At 40.6% G+C, this 4,861-nt stretch overlaps 1 long non-coding RNA gene across 1 annotated transcript in view; it reads left to right on the top strand.

Annotated features, from left to right (window-relative positions):
- Positions 1–3,472, top strand: part of LOC118987069 (uncharacterized) — a 67,576-nt gene extending 64,104 nt beyond the window's left edge. The window contains exon 3 of the long non-coding RNA XR_005066508.1: positions 3,351–3,472. This is a non-coding gene — a long non-coding RNA (uncharacterized LOC118987069). The remainder of the gene's footprint in view (positions 1–3,350) is intronic.
- Positions 3,473–4,861: the final 1,389 nt, after the last annotated feature.

Here is a 4,861-nt window from a genome sequence, read left to right as displayed (position 1 = left end):
ACTCTCTGAGCTTCCTGGATTTCCTGGAAGTCTATTTCCTTTGCCAGACTGGGGAAGTTCTCCTTTATTATTTGTTCAAATAAGTGTTCCACTCGTGGCTGTTTCTTTCCCCCTTCTGGTACCCCTATAATCCGGATGTTGGAACGTTTAAAGATGTCCTGGAGGTTCCTAAGCCTCTCCTCATTTTTTTGAATTCTCATTTCTTCATTCCTTTCTGGTCAGATGTTTCGTTCTTCCTTCTGGTCCATTCCATTGATTTGAGTCTCAGTTTCCTTTCCATCGCTATTGGTTTCCTGGACATCTCCCTTCATTTCAATTAGTTTAGCCTTCATATGTTTCTCTAATTTGTGACTATAGTCTACCAATTCTGTGAGCATCCTGATAAATAGTGTCTTAAATTGGGCTTCTGAGAGGCTGGCAATTTCCCGGTCACTTAGGGTCATTGGCTCTGGGACTTTGAGTTCCTCTTGCGCCATCTTTTGGGCTGGTTGTGCCTGTTAAGTAGCAGGATCGGAGCCCTAGGTTTTCACCAGAGCAGGGCAACTCAGTCGCTGGGTTGTGACGTTGTATGTGGGGGCGGGGTCAAAGAGGGACAATGGCTTCCCTCCGCCGCCTGCTGCCTCGACCCCCACCGGCACCGCAGCCACCACTGTCACCGGGCCCACGCGTTTCGTTCCATTGCACTCGAGTGTGCCACTGCTGTCGGCCCTCCACCACTGGGTTCGTCCCCTGGGGCCTGCATGGTCCATCTCACTGTGCGCTAATGTGCGACCTTGGTCAGTCTGCCCCGCACCCCGACTGGCTTTGGGCTGCCCACGCACCTACCGCCTAGGTCGGGGGATCTGTCCTCCCCAACCCAGCTCCGTTGCTGGTTCCACCTCTCTTACTGTCCCCGTTGAATGGTTCGTAGCTGTCGGACTTCCGTATAATTCCGTGTTCTGGTCTTTGGGTGTGTTCTAGTTCTCCAAAACTTTTGTTGTAGTCAAACTTGGTTGTGGGAGAAGGCACAGTTTTTCCACCTATGCCTCCATCTTGGCGGAAGTCCTACCAAGCCCTTATTATATGAAATGTTAAAGGGACTTATCTAAGAAAAAGAAGATGAAAAATATGAACAGTGAAAGGACAGCAAACTCACAGTTATTAACAACCACACCTAAAACAAAAGCAAACCAAGAGGACAGCTAGATCAGGAGCGGAACCATACAAATGAAGGTCACATGGAGGGTTAGCAAGAGGGGAGTGGGAGGAGGAGAAGGGGGGAGAAGGTACAGAAAATAGCATAGACAGTACATGGAAAATAAATAGGAGGGAGGGCAAGAATACTATGGGAAATATAGAATCTAAAGAACTTGAGACATGTGGTCATAAACTAAAGGGGGGAATGGTGGGGGAGGGAGTGTGCAGGGTGGAGGAGAATGAAGGGGGGGAATAGAACAACAACTGTAATGGTATAATCAATAATATATTTATTTATTTATTTATTTAAAATTTTATTTATTTATCTTTAGAGGGGAAGGGAGGGAGAGAGGAAGAGAAATATCAATGTATGGTTGCCTCTCCTATGTCCCCTGCTGGGAGCTGGCCTGCAACCCAGGTATGTGCCCTGACTAGGAATCGAACCACGATCATGTGGTTCGCAGGCCTGTGCTCAATCCACTGAGCTACACCAGCCAGGGCCAATAAAATATATTTTTAAAAAAAGAATTCAAATAAACTGATTTCAAGAATGCTTTTCTCCCCTCAAATACATTCTGCAAAGTGCCTGTCTCCAGTTGATTGGTGCTGCAAATGTGTTTTTCATACTAAAATGGGCCTGCAGCTGATACTCTCTATTTGTACATCTCTACAGCTTTTCAACTCCCCCTCTTTAGGTCCTCTCTGGTTTCAGGCTCCTGGATTGTTGCCTGTGTTGCTTCAGGTAGAGTGTTCTATGCTACTGTGATTGATTTGGGATGGGAAGAGAGACTTCCTGTTTGGGTCCAACCCCAAATACCCATCCCTTCACCTCCAGTGTAGACACACGGTCTCTACTGTATGCTTTCTCTGGCCACAGCCCCACTGAGTTTACTATTTAACCATGCCCCCTAACCTCATTGGCTACACAAGTTCTAAATTTCTTAGTTAATTTTCATGAAGAAATGGGCTCCATGAGGGTAAAAATGATGTCATCTTAAGAAAAACATTATTTAAGTCCATGTTAAAGAATCTATCATTTAAAAAGTGCTAATGTCCTGAGACTTAGTGATAATACTTTCATAAAGAAATGCTGTTATAATCTTAAGTACTGGCAAGTATTTGCTATCGAATCAGTGTGTGACATTGAGGTTCAAGTGTGGTGCCTATACATTGCATTGATAAGCAAGATCTATGTGCTCAGAATTCATCGTTATGGGTAGAGAATTAAATGGTTAATCATTAACAATTTAATAAATATTTATTTACTCTATAACAATCCTATGGATCTTAAGTGATTTTTTGTTTGTTTTAAGTGAAACTAATATTCAGTGACAGTAAAACCACTTTTTCAGGAGCTGAATTTTGTTGACTAAGTTATTAAGCAATGGAATAAAAAGTTGGGTGGTGTTTTTTTTTTATATTTCTAAAATGTTCTAATTTCATGTGTGAACTTAAAAATGGCATCCTCTTATCTTTCACCCTTGTCTCCCTCCCTCTAATAAACAATACCCCTCTTCCCTGGACCACAAATGAGGAAAACTCTGGCAGGCTTCTGATTACCTATAACCAACTTGTCCATGACAATTTGGGGTTGGTATCAAAATATTAAATTTTTACCTGAAGCTTAATTCAAGGGAAAAATAATTATTTACAGAGCCAAAAGAATTGAAATAGTCCATTATACTTTCCTAGGTAGAATATAAATATAAATATCTAAGTAAACTAGAAGCTGATAATAAAGTCCACCAAAACGGTGACATCTGGACACTTACATTTTTCTATTACATGGGAATTTTCATGTAATTCTTGAAAAAAATAATGTTCTTAAATGTTTCCATAAGTCCACTTAGTGTCTATATTTTATTATCACAAGCCACTCTTTATTCCAATTTAACAACTAAACTTTTCCCTTTCCACATACAAGATTTGCAGGGGATTTGGTCATTTTGACCTTTTGATTCTAACAACCAAGCGTTAGCCTGATCAAGAATGGAAATAGTGTGGAGATGTTACAGATTAAGCTTTTCTGGTTTAAATCATTTAAAATGTTAATTCTGACCGTTGGAAAATCTTACTCAGAAAAGAAAAATGTGTCAGCAGCGTGTTTTATTTTTTAAAAAAGTACGAGCCTCTTCAAAGTCAGAATGACACACTCTCCACTTCGTACTTTACAGAACTGCCTCCATTCTAAATCACTTCATCTTCTCAACCCAGAAGCATCGCAACCACATTCTCTAACCATGAATTCACAGTCCTTTACTGAGTGAGACCTCGGGATCTGAAACCTTTTGAGTGAGTGTGGGAAGTGGGGAAGAGACAAAGCGTCCACCTGGGGTGGCTGAATGACGACAACCACCGGGCAGAACAAGAATGCTTTGGTTCTCTTGGCCCTGTGTTCCCTCTTACTGCGTAGCGGGTCATTGTGGGAAATGTTTGCTCACCTGGCATCCCAAGAAATGGAAGACCCCTCAACTGTTTTAGAGTTCTGTCACGAAGTACATGAATGTCCTATTCTGCCAGGATAAGAAACTGACGGAACCAGATTGTGGTCTGAAATCCTCTTCAGAAACGCTGCCACCGTGTGGCACTTTGGAGACACAACCGGAAGAGTCCTGGGTTGGGTCATATGGTTCATCTCAGGATGGCTGGGCTCCAGGGAAATCTATTCCTATAACTCTCAACGTTTATATTAAATCATTTCCGCGGGCACAGGGTAAACCATTGTGAATACTGTGGAAATCTTGTTGTTTTTAGAGTTTGTGAACTTCCCCCTACTAAACCAGTAGGATGGCAAACTTATGTGGGTAATGTGTTTAAAGAGGCAGGAAAAAACAGATTTTAAAAGCAGAAATAAAAAGTCTGTTTTGCCACTTTATAAATTGTATGTCATATTTTATAGAGATAGCTCCCATCTGAATTATTAAAATATCTATTTGGAACCCACAAATCAATAATATCCATTTGGAATGTATCAATAATATCCAATTTAAGGCCATACTCCCCATGCACACATGCACTAAGTGTCCATACAACCTGTTATACTGCTATCACTGTAATAAATTCTTTAATCCATATTTATATTAAAAGACATTTGGTAGATAGAAGCTGATACCTTAAATAGAACTAATAGTAATGGGTCTATTTATCTATAATCTCACTTCACATATGAATCTTAAAATGGCAATATAAAGTAAATAAATAGTGCTATCTCCATTTCACAACTGAGAAACCTACATACAGAAATTATGTACAAAATCTCAAGACAATATTAAACACTTTAAATGGACTGAGAGCTCTGGTAGCCCTAATTTCTGTTCTAGTATTCAATCTTCATCTGTGATTTTCTTTCATTCAAACACCTTTTAAATACCCACAAAAAACTTTAAATGAGTATTTTACATTTTCTTTTTTTAAATATTTTTATTTTATTTATTTATCTTTAGAGGGGAAGGGAAGGAGAGAGGGAGAGAAATACCAATGTATGGTTGCCTCTGGTGTGTGTGTCCCCTGCCGGGAACTGGCCTGCAACCCAGGCATGTGCCCTGACTGGGAGTGGAACTGCAATCGTGTGGTTCACAGGCCGGCGCTCAATCCACTGAGCTACACCAGCCAGGGCAGTATTTTACATTTTCTTATTAAGTCATTGACTTTATATATTCTGAGAGAAAAACTAGAAAAAGATAAT

Source organism: Sturnira hondurensis, unplaced genomic scaffold, assembly GCF_014824575.4.
Source record: "Sturnira hondurensis isolate 20B ecotype Veracruz unplaced genomic scaffold, ASM1482457v3 Scaffold0004998, whole genome shotgun sequence".
Taxonomy (NCBI): Eukaryota; Metazoa; Chordata; class Mammalia; order Chiroptera; family Phyllostomidae; genus Sturnira; species Sturnira hondurensis.
This window is presented reverse-complemented; position numbering and strand designations above follow the sequence as displayed.